Source organism: Cavia porcellus, unplaced genomic scaffold (assembly GCF_034190915.1).
Source record: "Cavia porcellus strain 051 isolate PalLab524CR breed Dunkin Hartley unplaced genomic scaffold, mCavPor4.1 scaffold_21, whole genome shotgun sequence".
In the NCBI taxonomy this organism is placed as follows: domain Eukaryota; kingdom Metazoa; phylum Chordata; class Mammalia; order Rodentia; family Caviidae; genus Cavia; species Cavia porcellus.
In genome coordinates this window covers 36,222,815-36,239,549 of record NW_026947504.1, presented here as the reverse complement: position 1 = coordinate 36,239,549, position 16,735 = coordinate 36,222,815, and the positions used below count along the sequence as shown (strand labels likewise).

Here is a 16,735-nt window from a genome sequence, read left to right as displayed (position 1 = left end):
TTAGAGACCAAGTGGCCAAACAGCAGTCCCAAACCCACTTATCTATCGCAGGGTGCCAACAATGCAATTCAACCTGAATACTGAGATTTTAGTTTAGAAAAAATACACATTAACATCTTTTGTCTTGAAAGAAGAATGAATAACATGCGTGCTGTAGGTTGGCTACCATGCCTTAAACCCTCACCAGCAAAGCTCTGGCCTCAGCTCCCTCCTTGCTGGGCTCCTGGGAGGCTGGCACACTTGCTGTATGTACCTCAAGGCTTTGAGCTTCTTCAGTCCCCCACTCCCATCCGGGAAATGCCAGCCTCAGTCTTTGCTGAGCACCCCAGCCTGGGTCTTTGCACCTCCCCCAGGCAGCCTTTCTGTCTGTGCTGCTCATTTTGGAGGCATCTCCGCTGTGTGCATATTATGTCCCAGTATTTCATAAGTAGCTTTCTTAACCTTCTTAGCTATATGGACGCTTTCTCACCGCAAAGACTGTTTTATACTCTTGGTTAAGTCGTTAACAGACGGACACATCAAATGTCTAAATTCAGAATAGGAACCACAGTCTGTCTACCTGAGCAGCTCATTAATGAGATAATTCTTTTAAAATGTTGGCAACCCATGTAATTAAGAGCTGATTATTCAGACATCAAACAATTCTTAACTTAGACGGAAGGATTTCCTTAAATAGCAGCTCCCCCTGGCTGCATTTATCTATTTGTGTAGCTCATTAGCTATTTGGCAGAGAAATCTCCAAATGCCAGCTAGCAGCCAGGGCAGTTGAACAGAATGAATGAAGAACCAAAGTGCTTCTGGAATTATGTCATCTATTCACAGAAACTCTTAGAGGATGTATTTATATCCGAAAGTGCTCACTATATTTATACACATCATCTCTTTATTTTTGACTCAGTTCTGTAAGTTTGGCAGTCATTTCCTTGTTGGAGAAATGGGGAAATTGAGGTTCAGAATGAATTGTTCATGCTCATTCCTCTAGTCAGTGGTTAATGTGGGACTGATACCAATGTCACCTAAACCTTTGTTCCATTGCATCTCACTGTATCTGCTAAGTGGGACAATTCTCCTGTCTAATTAAGCTTTTACTATAATTGCATTATGGGCTATTGCCCCAGGGGACCTATAAAAGTCTCATGAGGACTATTAGTGGTATTAAAAATAATGGAGTGTTAGACATGCTGAAATTTTAGGCAAGTTTTTGCTACATACCTATGCTACACAACTGGCCTTTTCATGTATAAATTGGGTGCAATCATGGGTAACATCACAGACTTGATTTGGGTATTAAGTGAGATTACAAGGCCGTATTGCTTTATGAGAGGGCATATACTAGGTACTTTATGTCATTGTTAACCTTTATTATTAATAACGTCAGTGGGGCTATAGTTGACTGGAGGTGTACATTTATCCTGGCTGGGCCAGACATGGAACTTAGAGGCTAGGTGTTGAGAGTTTGCGAGCATAGGGACGGAAATGACTGAGTGGAAAAGCAGTGTATTCCTTCTATGCCTTCCCCTCTAGCCCTGGCCCTCCCTTCCTTTCTCCCCTCTGTTTTCCTGTCCCAGTCATTTTTTCCTTTTACAGTCCAAACAGATTGCTGCACTAGGTGGCTAATTGGTCCCTTCTACCTCTTAGAATGCATGACTGTGTTTTTCAGATTATTAGGCATTAAATAAAGAGGTTCCAGCTCACTGGCCAAGAGAGAGTTGCTGGGAGAGATGGAACCCTCCCCCTAGCATTGCCTCTCACGAGGTGGCTCACACCCGCACGCACTGAAGCACTCACTCGAGAAGAGGACTTTTTAACCAAACCGCGGTGGGGCTGAATTTCAAAGTTGGTTACTCACCTCTGGGTAGTAGCACCTTTTCTCTCAGTGGGGGTGGCACATCCTGCAGGGAAAGTGTCCTGAGCCCTCTGAAGACACCCTCAGTGCAAGTGGCTTCTGGCAACCCCATCTCTTCAGACTTTGCCTTCTCTCTGGCAGTTCTAGAGAGAGCAGATTCACTCTTACACATGGGAATCCGGATTAGTGTAATAAATGTGCCTTTGTCCACCCTCTGTCTTTTAATTTTTTACCTTTCCACCTTGGTTTGCCTGGTAGTTGCTCTCTGTTCTGGTTTGGGGACATCCTGGGCTCTCTAGGGATATGATAGCAAAGTTTTGCTCATTTGTAGCTTTATGGTAGATGTTGTTTTTAAAATATTAGAACATTTTTATATATTAAAACATTTGACAGTTCTGTCAATTAAATCCATGGGATGATACTTTCTAGTCCCCAGTTCTGAACACTAACCTGGGGTTTCTTTACTCCCTCATTATGAATAATTCTTTGAGGGGGTTTCCCTGTGTAGTGTGAGATGTGTATTGAATCCAGTCCCTCAAAGTGGCAACCCAAAATGTCTTCTGACAGTGCCAGATATACATTTGGGGGCAGACCCCGGGCTGAGAACCAGTACTCTCCACCCCTGACCCAGCCTTTCTAGTGTTGTCTAGCTGCCCGTTCTTACTTAAACCATATCAGATTCTGCCAGTGGGTAGGAATGGCCTTTTGCAGTGCACAGCAGTGCTTCTCGAAGTATGCATCATCAAATTTTGAGCCACGGGCTTGGTGCAGAATAAGCTGGATAATTTTAGTTATTGAAGGATGGGTAGTAGGGTAAATATCTTGCTTTTATTTCTTTGAGCGCCTTTGCTTTAGAGTTTGTCATTTTTACCCACTAATAAGTGTAGAACCACAAATGTCTCTAGAGGTTGTGTGGTCATTAAAAGAGCTTTAACATTTAAATTTTATTGCTGCCTTAGGGAGTAGATAGAAACTGGTATAGATCTCCAATAAAAGTGAAATTAGAAGTGAGTTTTGGTTCTGATATCATCCAAATCTGTCCTTTTCAAGCTAATGAGATTCCAGATAAATATAGAATGCAGCACATGTTAACTTTCTGTTACTGTAACAAAGTACCTAGGGTGATGTATTTGTAGTAAGAAAAGGTTTATTTTGACTCACAGTTTTTGGGATTTCAGTCCATGATAGGTTGACCCATTCTTTGGGCCTATGGTGAGGCAGCACATCAGAAGGTATGTGGGAACACAACTATTTACTTCATGGCTGGGAGGCAAAAGAGAGACAGAGGAAGGAACTGAGATGCCACTGACCTTTCAAGGGCATAACTCCCAGGGGCCTAACTTCCGCTCCTCAGGTCCCACCTCTTAAAGATTCCAGTAACTCCTGAAGGCCATGGGACGAGGGCCTGGGGCTGATCCTTTAACGCATGGACCTTTGGGGGGACATTTATGGTCCCAGCTTTGATACTGTGTGTCAAGTCTGAAAGCTGAAGGGTGGAAGGGCTCACTCCTAGGTTCCTGAGGCTCAACGAGGGAAGCCTTTTGTCGCTGTCAGCTCTGCATGTGCAGGCGCAGCTGCAGGTTGTCATGCAGAGTGGTCACATCATTGTGGACTGATGACAGGAAGACAGGAGGTCCCCAGGCTGTGGGAGCTTCGGGACAATCGAGGATTCTTGGTGTTGCCTCATCTGTCATGATTACGTGTCAGTGCTTTAGGAGATCAGTGGTGGGCCGCCTCCAGGTAGGACCGCACCCCTTCCCCTGTAATGCAGGGCAAATTCCATAGAGACGGGGATTTGGCCCAGATGGTTCACCGCTGTCTCCTCGGCCTCTGGTGTTGCACCTGGGACACTCAGGACAGAGAATAGTGTCAGAACTCATCCAGAGGCCCAGCAACTGTGTCAGCCATGTTTAATAAATTAAAATACATGTTTTCGGGCCCTACCCTTATACTTAATGGAAGATCTGACTCCCTTTGACTTACACGTTACCAGTGAATGTGTTTGCTGATGTTTCCAGTTAACCTTCTGCATTTTCCTTGTGTGTGCCAGGTGTTCATAGTGAATGTAGTACAGCCACACGGTGTCACAGTCCTGGTCACACTCAGAGGCCCCTTTGCTCTTGGAAGCCCAGCACGGATGGTTTTGGGGTACTGCTTGCCATATTTCCAAAATAAATGGAATGGAGTTACTTTGGGTATGAGGTGTAGCATTTTTGAGCTACTTTTAACAGGAATTTCTAAGCCTGGAAAAGTAGAATGAACTGTTTGGAACATTCTTGGATTAAAGAAAAGCAGTCCACATGAATGTATTCTCGATGCATTCCAATGTCATTAATCCTGATGAGCTCATCCTGGATTAAGGCATAGCATTACTTTTCTTTGATTTAAGTTTGTATTAACTGCTTCTGTACCATGACAGGACAATATGACTATAGGAAGAACCCCTAGAGGCAGGTTGTTAAAGTCATGCTCAACAAATGAAACAGGAGAGCGTCCTTCCCTGAAGGACTCCAAGGGGCTTTCACTTATATGACTAGTATCTTTTGGTATTTATCACTCCAACGTTAAAATTTAGAACAATCTAAAATAATTGTGTATAAGTGCTCCTAAAATAATAATAAAAACCCGTATTATGTTAATATGAATAATATTTTCATAAAATGATGATTTTCCAAAACAAAAAAGTCTAATGAGAAAGTGTGGCATCATTTTGGCTATTTATAAATCTCTTTAATGTTGAGCTTAATTTGCTTAATGTTTAGCTATAATCTGCATTCAGTCAGTTTTGATGTGTTGTTTTGCCGGAGAATATGAAGAAACTGGCCTCCCAGGTGTGTGCTTGGAAATGGAGAATTTCTTTAACAGCCACTCCACTGATATATTTTTATTTCTGAGGATTGAACGCAGGGCCGTAGAGCACTCTGTTGCACCCCCAACTCAGATTAACCTTTTTAGATACACCAAAATTCAAAAGGCAGTAGTTGGTTCCTTTATGGAATCTGAAACTAGATTAAATTTTTATACACGTATTTTTGGTACTTTGAATTAGTCTTTTACCTATACACAGTTGTTGTTTTTTTTAAAGCTGAATTATTCTTTCATTAAATTACAGAAATCTTCGAAATGTTGGCACATTTCAGTATGCATTTGTTTTTCTTTATCACTTTTGTTAATGTTACCCCTAGTGTCAATAGAAAATCTTGTTTTTAAAGATGTTTAAATCTCTTTGGAATACAGCTTTTCCACAATTCTGCTATTTATTTTTCTTGTAAGCTCACATTATATCTTTGGCTACACATATCAGTTCTCTCTCCTAGATTCTGCCCTTTTTATTCCAGAATTATCTGCTTGAAAGACAAATCCCCAGCATGGATCTTGGTTTCTACTCCTCAAGCTCAGATGTGCAAAGGATCTTTATTGTGAGGCGTTTATGGGATAAGGGACAGGGAAATTCCCATCCTGGTGGTGGAGGGAGGAGCGTTTTTTTTTTAAAGTAGGCAGTTTAGTTTCTGGGCTATTCTTCTTGGTTCCCTTCTCTTCTTGAAAAGAAATGGGACCTGTGCCTGGGGCCAGCACCTGCATGACGCTTTTAGATGGGGATTGCTATTTTTCTGATAGGCAGTTTCTTCTCACATCTATTCATTGGAGCTGAGGACAGGAGGGGATATTTACACACTCTTCTTTAGAACATAGAATACCGAAAGGCGTGGGTTGTTAAAGAATCAGGAAAAGAGCAGTTTGGAAGAGAAGTAGCTCTTTTGATGTGCTTTTTTCCTGGAGGCAGATCTGTTACAGGGGTCCTGGAGGAGAATTCTGGTCCCTGCTTTTCCCTGCCTGATGTACTCAGGCTATCTGCACTCCCTGTGTTCTGGTTTCCTTATGCTGAGTCTTACTTAGGTCACTTCCCTGACCCTGGCTGGATTGCTCCCTCTTCCTTCCTGTAGGATGTCACTAGCACATCCAGGAAAACGTCCCTTCAGGCCAGCTGCCAAGCACCTCATTTCCTGTGACCCCTGAGCGTGTTCTGGGGTCTGGCATACGCACAGGATGTGAACATCTGTAAGAGCCTCTACATCATTATGGTCAGTTCCTACTCTCTGGAACGTTTCTTCCCTCCCTTCTATGTTTGGTAAACTGTCCTGTGAGTGTCACCTTACTGTAAGCTGTCCCTGGGTCTCCTGACACTTTCTGCTAAGGGCAGTGCTGCCATGTGGATCCCCACATTGGTACCCACACCACAGCAGCTGATCTGGAGCTCTGGGAACCTGAACTGTGGAACTGACCTCATTAGCCTTCGTTTCCCTCAGTGCTGTCATGGCACAAAATAGAGTATCAGAAACAGCACTAGGTTGACACGTAGGCACTGTAGATCATGGGCCATGTTTACATTCAGCTGTGGCAGATAGAAACACTGAAAGACACCCAGAAGTTGGAGGCAGAGTTATTTTACATTGACAGGCACTAATGGGGATCATTCCCAAAATATCTGATCCTAATCTGGTCATCTAGGACTTTTATATGATGTAAACACACGAAGTACAAAGGCAAGGCAGAACAGCCTGGCCGTTCCTCTGATTAGTTTGAAGGGTGAGATCATCGGTTACAAGGCTAGATTAATGATCATTAGTTGTAGTCAGACATCCTGTATGTTCAGCTATGCTCTCTTGGATACAAGGCTCAGTAATTACAAAGCCATGAAGCAGTTACAGAGCTCAGCAGTTCCAAAAGAACAAAGATTTTAAAAAAACAATTCCTCTTGTAGAGTTTTTCCCTTCAATACTGTTGTATGAACAAATGCTTAGCTTCTTTGGGGTGATAATGGCATCACAGTTATGCAGGCTGGTCACAGTTTTAGGAGTTACTGAAATACTTAGAGGTCATATATCATAATGGTGATAACTCACTGGTCACAGAGTTCTTGCAGAAAATGGGTATTTATGTAAGGAAAGGTAGTTATGGCAAAGTGTTAAATACTGAAAAATGCAGATGAAGAATTTCGTTCAACTTTTCTGTAGATTGGGCATTTTTCAAAGTAGCAAGTGTAGAGAAATGAAATATCCGTGTAGAGGAAGGTCCAGGAAGCATTGGTGGGGACGGAACAGCTTCCCATTATTGGAATTGTGGTCGGCTGCTGTGAAAGTGTAATTCTGGTTGTTAATTAGCACCATTCTGTGTGTTTTTGGTGTAATGAGAATCCTCTCTGGGGTCACACTAGGTGCAGATCATACTCAGAGAGCTTAATTATATTTCCTCCAGCTCCTGGATGAGTGCAGGAGTCTGCAAGAGTGAATCATAATGTTTTGAGAATAAAGGGCTTTCAGTGCCATGCATCTGGTAGGGTCTTTCCGGCATGCTCTTATATTAAGTTGCACCAGTCACTTCGCTGGCCTCTGATTCCTTCTGGGGCTGCAGGCCACTCTCCAGGAACCAGGGGCTGTTTTCTGTCATCAGACTGCTGGTATTGAGGTCAGCTGATACCTCTGAGAGACGTGCCACATGACCACTCATTCCATTTGAGTGAAGAAGCCATTCAAGGTTTTCTACCCCTGCTGACTTTGCTTCTCAATGCCAGTATCAGGAGAGGATGCACTGCCCATTCTTGACCCAAGCAGGGGCCTCAGCTCATGGACATTCACTTCTGTCCCCTAGAGTTGTGGAAGCAGTCTTTGTGACACTTTAATGTCAGCCTCTTAGAAAGAGGTTAATCCGCTGAGGTAAGATGGTGGAATCTCTGGTTAGGAGATCTTCTAGTCTGGTTTTTCATCTCCTTCCTGATGTCCCCCATGGCTCCCCTCATGCCTGGTCAGTGTCTGGGTGGGACCCTGTCACTTCCCTCATCTTCACTTGGGTTTATATCTGGGCACCCTGCCTGCTATGAGGTTGAGCTGAATCATTCCTTCCACTGCCAGCCCACTCTCGGAAGTTCCGGGAACAAAACAAAATGTGCTTGACAGTTGTTCCTTGCCTTCCAGGAGCCTGAAGTCCCATTGGAGCCCTCCCAAGACATCGTGGTTTCCAGGCCCAGGAGACCTTCTGTGAGAAGGAGTTGAGTCCTCACGTCCTAGCCCAGGTACAGCCTGTCTGTCAGTACCCCAACAGCTGCTAAAATGTTACTCATTTTAACCTTAAGTTAACTGAGAAGAGTAGCCTTCCCTCATCTTGCCCCACATCCTCTCCTGTCCTGTCCTGTAATTTCCTGTCTTTTCCCTCCAGTGCTGGGGATGGAATCCTAGGCCTCGGGCATAGCAGGCAAGGGCTCACAAAGGGGCCACACCCTCAGCTTTGACTTCTTTTTAAAATTTTCAGGGGCAGTTTTTTCTCAGACGCATTAAATTCCCCCATCCCCTGAAATTCTCTCAAAATCAACAAAACCCAGAGGCGCCTTTCACTTCAGCACCTCATACATTCCTCCATTTCCTTCAGACAACTTGATATCCATTGGCTGGCAGGGCCTCCTGGAGGCCTGGTCACCAGGGCGTGCTGTGGGGACACTGTCCACCTGAAGCTCTCCCCACTCATCCCTGGGCGGATGCCTGGGCAGCCCTGTGTCACTCTGCTCTGGCCTTGGCCTCCTCTGTGCGGACAGTGCCGAGATGCTTGGTGCCCTGTTGACTCCTGGAGCTTTTACATTTCTCACAGTCAAAGGCTGGCTCCCATTTCTGGTCCTTCCTTGCTGTCTTGCTTCTATTCCTCTTCCTCTTCTCTTTCACTTTCACCCTTTCACATGAACATTTTGCAGGAGTTTATTCTTGAGGTTGGGGGCTGCAACACGTGCTTTAGGTCATGGTGTTTCAGCCTTTGGAGCTGAGATTGAGGCGGGCCATGGAAACTGTGGCCCATAGCACGGGCTCCGGTTTCACCTGATTTTTATGGTTGGGCTTGGCCTAAGATACAGTAAAAAGGTTTCACTGTGAAAATACTTTTAAAAACTATTGCTCTAGTTTTAGACTTTAAGTCTTTGGACTTAGGACTTTCTGGGGACGCAGCAGGCTGCCTTGAGTTGAGAATTAAGGAGCAAGGAGGGCCCCCTCCCCTGTAAGCTCCAGCTTCCTGGGGGGAGGATTACCCTATACATCAGCATAGGCTATACAACACCCATAGGCTGTTGCAACCTGGTAAATGTCAGAGACAAAGGTGCCGACTTTCCTGGTGTGCTTTCTGGAAGACAGTGGGTAACATTAGATCCTCACTGACAGGAGCTGGGAGGATGGCCTGTGTAGACCAGAGCTATCTCGTGCTGGGCCGTGTAGGCCTTTTCGGTTCCTTCTCACTTCAGGTGTTTTTACTGAGTAAATTTGCTTCAATTTGAGTTCATTCTGTGTACTTCTTCCTCCTGTACAAGTCATGTGTGTTGCTGCTGTCTTAAAAGACCAGTTGAGAGCATCTTTTTTGTTAGTTATCACAGATACTGAGCATTGATACCCAAAGGAAAAGCCTGAGTCAGGTATTTCTGTGTCCAGTGGTGCCAAGCGTGTAGGCGAGGCCCTTGGGAGGTCCTCGGGCAGATCCCAATTGGTGTGTGAATGGGGGGATTCACGGCCTGATCATCAGGGCAGTTCACCCCCGTGACCTTCATCCTTCCCTGGGAGAAAAGGTACAGAGCAGGTGACAGAGGGGAAAGTAGCTTGTGCGTCTCCGGGAGGGAGGCCTCACGGCCCTCACCACGCTTGTCTATCCTGTCTTCTCCGGCTGTGAGGGCGGGGGGCTTTTCTGTTCTGTCCCCGCTGTTTCTCAACGCCTAGAAGGAGGCAGAGCATGTAGCTGGTGCACAAGAAACACAACTTGTGCATCTAGATGGTTGCAAATGGTTCCCTGCCTCCTCCCTTCCCAGACCCCAAGCCCATGAGGGCACAGACAACTGTGACTCATTTTCTGTGGCTCCTGTGAGTCCTAGAACAGTAGCCCCAGGTAGAGACACCATTTTGTTTGTTTTTGTTTTGTTTGTTTTTTTCTTTAAAGGACAATAGCCATTTGATATATGCCCTTCAAGTCATTTAGGCAAGGTTAAGGATTGACTCTATCTTTGAAGGAGAGAACCTTAAGGAACATTTGGAGCTCTGGCTTTTTGCTCTGTGATTGTTTAACAAGAGAATGAATTTAAACTCACCGTTCTTGCATGTGAGTGTGTGGACTGGGTATTAGTCTGTGACTTTGTATGCCTTAAAACAGCCACATCTCTCAGTTCCTGTGGGTCGAGAGTCAGCACAGCTCAGCTGGGCTTGTTTTGGAGCCCATGAGGGCTGGTGATCAGGACTTAGTTTTTATGTGGAGGCTCAAGTAGGGGAGAAACCTGCTTCCAAGCCCCCTCATGGATTGGCCAATCTTGTTTCCTTGTGGTGTAGGTCTGAGGCTGACCAGACTAACCTGGAGACCACCTCCAGCTCACAGAGGACTCCAGTGGCCTGTCCCATGGGGGTTTTCCCAGCTTGGCTGCTTGCATCATCAAGCCAGGAAGGAGCAGCTGCCAATGTGTGGAGCCTTACATAAGGCCGCCTAACAATGAGAGCTATGTCCTGTCACCTTTGCCATGTTCTCTGGACCCCAGGCAAGCTGCAGGCCCTGCCCACACAGGGGTCACAGGAGCTGGGGTTCTGGGCCACTTCAGTGACTGGCCAATGCAGGTCACCTTTCCTGGTCCCTGCAGAGGGAAGATTGAAAAGTGAATTCCACCAGGTGGTGATACCCTTGGGTAATGGAGCTGTGTTAGACTTGATTAGCATCCCGGCCTTAATGTCTTTACCTACTTGGTCCTCTGGTGCCGGCTGGTCTTTTATCAGGAAGTCCAACATTCTGACACTTACTGTCCTTCAAGTCATTGAGCATTTACTTCCTGATTCTTTGAAGGAATCTCAAGCCAGTGGAATCACATTTTTCCTCTGAATTTGAGGCTATCCTGTTCCTATCTTGTAGGATGCCTGCTGCACATATATTGCACAAAGAGGAAAGCTCCTGGCTGGGAGAAGAAGGCAGGTAGTTGTTAAAGTCTAGACAGGCAAGTCTGCTGGCCTGTGCCAGCCGGGCTGTGACATTTCTTTCAGATTATAAATGTTTTCCTTCTGCAGCGAGTGTCTGAGATTTTGGCCACCAGTGTAGTATGATTGTGACTAGGGCAAGAAGACCTACCATAAAATGTGGCATTTCCTGCTTGGGGATTGTTTGTGCTCAACATATACTGAGGAGATAATTCCCATGGTAACCAGAGGGGTGTGTGTGTGTGTGTGTGTGTGTGTGTGTGTGTGTGTGTCCGTGCCTTGGGGCTCTTTGAGGGAAAAGCAGGGTTGGGAACAAATGGCAGGTACAAATGGTAGACTAAGGCGTTTGCGTGTGCCAGGGTGCTTTGTTAGATTAAACTGTCTTGTCCAAAGGCACACACACAGATCTGTCACTAAGGAGAGCCCAGGCCTCAGGCAATTGGAAGTCCGTGGTCCGAGTTTTGCTTCCAGTGTCTTTCACAAGATGATCAGATTAATTATCTCAAGTAATTATTTTGTTGATATGCTTAGTTTAAAAGTTTTACTTGTAAGTAGAGGTACAAGTCCTTCAGTTGGTCATACAGTACTCTCTTAAGGGGCCATTTCACCTAGCCCTGTTGAACAGTTTGTCCCTCTGTCTGCGGCTCTCTTCCCCGCATCCCTCAGCCCCTTCCTCCCTCTGTAGCCACTAGCTTCTGATTAGCCTGCGAGCCTTCCTTGGAATCTGTTCTGGAGTACATACATTGCCATCTCCAGTACAGACTTGCCTAGGAGATAGTTGGCTTTTCAGTTCATTTCCTCCACTTGAGGGAGAATCTAAACACACAGCTAGGAAGACCTGATGCTGGGTCCGTCATTACAGATCCTTGACGCTTTTTAGGTCTAATAAAAAATGATTAAGTAGTGACAATTTCATACGATTAACCTGATCCCATAAAAATATTATTTAATGTTTCACTCGTTAATATGTGGCAGTGACTTACGGCATTTCCCAGCAGTGCTGTGACTGGGGTGTGAGCTGGGGTACTTCATGTAGATGGCAGCATTTTGTCATGCCTTTCTGGACCCACTCGGTGAATTACTTTCATTTTCCTTTTAATTTTGGAAATTTCCAAACAGACACAAATAGAGAGAAAAGCACAGTGAAATTCCATGTACCAGGAACTCCTGATTATCAGCATCTCCTAGGTGGACTCTTGAGATGGGCAGCGGGGCACATGTTAGAGGAGCTCTGCCCTCCGCGAGCATGAACATTATCCACATATCTGCACACAGTGCCAGGCGTCTCCCACGTGCCAGTGGAAAACACCACAGAGAGACACAAATAATCTTTACTCACATCCTGTTGGCTTGAGCAGAGGAAACATCTCTTGGGTTTTAGCTCGTGTTCGTGAAGATACACGTGATAATTCTCCCTCTGCTTTCTTATTTTCATATCATTTTCTAATGTGGGCAAACAGCATTGCAAAGTATAGTTTAGTTGACAAACTTGGATGCTAACTGTGGCAAAGCCTGGATGAATAAAGACCCCAGTGACAAGAGCTGACAGGGATGGCTAACTCACTGATTATAATTGAGTTCTATTTATTTCTGTATCTACTTTTTAAGAAAGTCTCACTGTGATACCCAGACTAATCTTGAACTGCTGGGCTCAAGTGGTCCTCTAAGTGTGCACCTGGGTGTGCCTGGGAGTTCAAAGAAAAAAAACTAGGAGTTATGGCCACCAATGGGGGTGGTAACGATGGATCCTCACATTTGAAGAAGATCCGAAGCCTGCTAATATGTCGTCTTGTGTAACCTTTGTAAGTCCCCCGCAGTGTTCAGATGGGGAAACTGACATTTCTAAGCACTGTGACTGGAGACAGTGAGTGGGGGTCTCACTGTGACTGGGTAGCTGGAGTGTTGGCTACTCCAGTGGAGCAGGAAAGACAGTCTGATGGGGTGAGGTGGGTGGAAAGAGAGCTCAGTCCACAGCAGAAGTTATCTGTTAAGAAAGGCTGTAAATGTGGCCTTGGCACCGAGACTGTGCTGCCTGGGTTAGATTGTAATCTAACTAGCATCTTCCTACTAATATATTCATTTATAGAAAGGTATTCTTTGGCCAGTTGTGCCAAGTGTTGAGCTATTAGACTGTCCTCTGGTAAAACTCTCCTAACTTGGTGGTAATAATGGTGATATTGTCCTAAAACAAAAATCAGTATCTCATTAGTTTTTAAATTTAAGGTAACTCGGCTGGTAATTGCTGGGTGCCCATTATGGGCACTTATGTATGTAATGCTCCAGTAAATACAGTGTTACCTCCTAGGGGATGGGGCCATGGAAGGCCAACTGAACACAGCCCTTGCCCTGGAAGAGCGAGCTGAGTTCACTGCGTTGGGTCAGTAGGTCTGAGAGGCCTGGCCACCTGATGAGGAATGGGTAATCCACCCCACCTGGCCACTGTGCCATCAGCCCCCACCCACCCATGCCACCCCTCCCAAGATCCTAGTCAGAAGGCAGTTTAGGGCTTCGGAGGCAGGCAGGCTTGGTTCCTGGCCATGTCTACCTGGAGGCCTTGTGTACTTGGGAGAGGTTTTTAGAAAGTGTCTGATCTGTGGTGAGGTTCAGCATTGCCGGTCTATAAACTTCCCCACACGCAGCCAGGGGTAAAGAGTTACTGGGGTGCCGTTAAGCCTGGGCCTCTTCATCTCTAGAACCCAAGAGCTGCGTGCTTGAGGGGGTGACTTGAAGATTAAATAAAACAGAGTGTTAAAGGACCTGTCATTTGGCTGGTGCCCCAGGATGTCAGCTGTTCTTCATTTCTACTATTTTCTGATTTTCAAAGTTATCCACATCCCACTGTAAACAGTGTGGCAAATATAGGTCAGAAGAAAAGGACAGAAAGAAAAGTACTGCCATCCAAAGACAATCTCAGTTGGTATTTCCAGGCCGTGCACCCATAGCCATGGCTGTCCACATTCTCTAGGATGCTGTCATGGGCTCGCTGGTGTGTTCCTGTGGAGTTACGGCTGTCAGAAATGGTTGACCTACAACCATCCAGCCATACACTCACACATTAAAGGTCTGGCTTGGCTCTTTCATTGGTCAGTGTTCACCCTGAGGGCTATTTATTTGGGCATCTGCAAAGTGCATGTTGGATGCTGAGATTTCAAGTCATGCTGGACCACAGTTTTCCCTGCTCTTTGGTGGTTTCTTACCCACCGAGAGTCGAGGCTGCGCTTGTGGTCTCTGCCTCTCCTGTGCTGGAACCTTTTGAGTAGTTGCTGTTTGACTCACTGACTCCCCACCATGCCTGGAAGCCACCCTTCCCCTTGGCTGGGTCCCCGTGGCCCTGCTCCTGCACCCCTGCATGTGCTTTTGGGTTTGCTGTAGGGTCCTAGGCATGCTGTGAGGGGCTGCAATAAGCATTGCTGTTTGGGGAACATAGACATCTCTGGGAACTTTCTGCAGTCGGCCCCTGTTGAGTCAGGGAGGCAGTCCAGGTCACTGGCAGGCTTTCTGCCATGGCTGAGGCAGCCTAAGTCAGGAAGGCGTGGGGGCTCATGAGCACTGTGCACTTCAGTGATCTGTTGGCTCTTGTGCTCACTGGTGCCTGGCTTGGAGAAGTTGCATCACCTGCAGCCCCTGCAGTTGAGGAGAGTGTAGGGTCTCAGCACCGTGCCTTCCACGGTAGCTTGAAGTCAGGAAAAACCTAGGAGCAGCTTCTGTCTCAATGCCTGTGCTCTTGATGAAATGTTACTGGTTTTGTCCCCGGTGGAAAAGCAGGGCCTTCAAGACAGTGGAGTCCTGCTGGACCCACATTCCTCCTCTGTCCCGTTGCCTTGGCTACCAGCTGCTGGAGCCACTCTGTATGTTTGTTTTTAATGGCTGTATTATTTCATCATATTTTGCTATAAATTCTTCACAGTCTTTCCTATTATTGGACAAGAAGGCTTTTCTTACTTTTTTTTTCCATTTCATGCCAGCCAGGATGATTTTAAATTAAATTGTATTCAGCATTTGCAAGCATATGCTTCATGCTTTCCCTGATTGCATTGTTTTTTATTTATCAGTTGGTGTCTTCTGTTCATCGTGTATGGATTAGATTTTTGTGAATAAAGTTTTCCTTGTGACATGTATTAAACTTGCTGAGGTCCATCCTCCATGTGACGGCCCCTTTTCCAAACTGGCAGCGGCTCCCAGGACTTACACTTGTTTTAATCTCTTAGAACTCTCCCTCAAGAGCACAGTGACTTTGAATACTTAAATTTAGCAGGAAGCTTAACTGAATCCCTGTGCGATCATTTCATACCTGTCCTTTGATAATTTTAGGCACTTTTGTTTGCTGCTTCCCTGGAACTCTTGTGACACTCTGCCTATTGCCTCTGATCCCAGCCTAGTGTCTTACCAGTCCATCTGCACCCTGACTTAAAAAAAAAAAAATTCAAGTTCGTGCACCTGGGCCTCCTAACATCTGGAGGGAAGTGGATCCTGCTTTGAGGTCACTTCCTTCAACACAGCTTTTTCCTCCTCTCCTGTAAGAGTTATCACCCTAGAATATTTTTTAGACTCCTGGTCCCTTGGTGGCAGGTCGCCATGTTGTGAGTGCAGTGTGTTTCCTTGTTAAAACAGCTGTACCCTCCCTCTGTAACCCGCTGGGGGCCCCTGGGGTAGTACTTCAATGCCTGCTATGTGGTGGTGACTGATCTTGCTTTAAGGATGCTGAAGTGACTGATCATTGAGACAGGAGACAGACGACATTTGTACCAGGTTAAAAAAACAATGTCTGCAGGGTGCTGGCATCCCAGGGTACCACAGACGGTGGGCACAGTGTCATCAATTTTGCTTTAGAAGGATCCCACCTAGCACTAGTCAGTCGCTTGTGACTTAAGGCCATTCTGAAGTCCTAGGAAAGATTCCAGTGTTAAAGGCTTTTTCTAGGATGGCATTTAAGAATGTAGTGCGTCTTCCCTCCCTCAGGCCAGTAAGGTAGACTTTTTCAATTAATGCTCAAGCTTGAGATTGGAAGAGGCATACAACTCAGATCCACCTACCTTTATCAGAAATTTTAAAAACAGATCCTACAGAGATCTTTGTCTTTGAAGATCTGATCCATTGGGTCCTTTTATTGCTCGTTTTAGGTAGTGATTACAAGAATAAAATTTGGATTCAGAACTTCTGTGGGAAACGGATAGGTTTTCTTTGCTCTTCTGAGACAGTACCACCAAGGCAAGTGACCTTGAATAATAAATGGCCAGAGAATAAGATGGAGCTGAGACTCTGGGTGTTGTAAGATACTTGTCAAACCTCAAATAAAAGTGTCAACCATTGTACAAATTGTCCCTCCCACAAGACAGGGTAACAAAGTCTTCTGTCGGCTTCTGGGGTGAAGAGCAACAGCAGGAGTTCTGTCCCTACCTGTCATGCTGGGGTTCCATGGTTGGATTCATTGTGTGCAGGGAGGCTTGGATGTGGTACAATGTGCACAGTGCCATTTGGAGAACAGGATTTTAAATTTATTCTAAGGAGAAACAATGGATATTCCTTAAAGCACCCCCTGAGTATAGTTAAGTATCTCATTTTCTTCTACGGCGGAATCTAGAAATATCACCCAACTTTACACATTTATGTTTGTCCCATTATCTGCTCTACATCTCTGACCAGCAATATTTTTGTTCTAGTGCCTTCTGGAAGAGTTGAGTTCATCCTCTCCGTACGTAGCAAGCAATGCTTTAAAAATAGCCAAGGTGCAAATAATGGGAATTTAGTCTACTGCCAGAGTTCCTGCTGTGCACCCCATCCTGATGCACAGAGCATTCCCAGGTGCCGAGGGCTGTGCCCAAAGACAGCAAGCCAGTGTGTTCCTGTGCAGAAGTAAACTGCATCCAGGTGGCTACAGTTGTCTCACAGAAATACACCCCTTTTACATTTTGTTTGA

The 16,735-nt window shown here is 45.6% G+C and overlaps 1 protein-coding gene across 7 annotated transcripts in view; it reads left to right on the top strand.

Moving 5' to 3' along the window:
* Slc7a1 (solute carrier family 7 member 1) overlaps positions 1-16,735 on the top strand; it is a 73,145-nt gene that overhangs the window by 26,222 nt on the left and 30,188 nt on the right. For 5 of the 7 annotated variants that reach the window (XM_003477412.5, XM_063232571.1, XM_063232569.1 and 2 more), the window contains exon 2: positions 7,819-7,916. The exons of 1 other annotated variant lie outside the window; for it this stretch is intronic. The gene's annotated coding sequence lies outside the window, so the exon portion shown is untranslated. Of the gene's footprint in view, positions 1-7,412; positions 7,561-7,818; positions 7,917-16,735 lie in introns of those variants that run through there. One more of the 7 variants, XM_063232572.1, reaches the window with a different exon arrangement.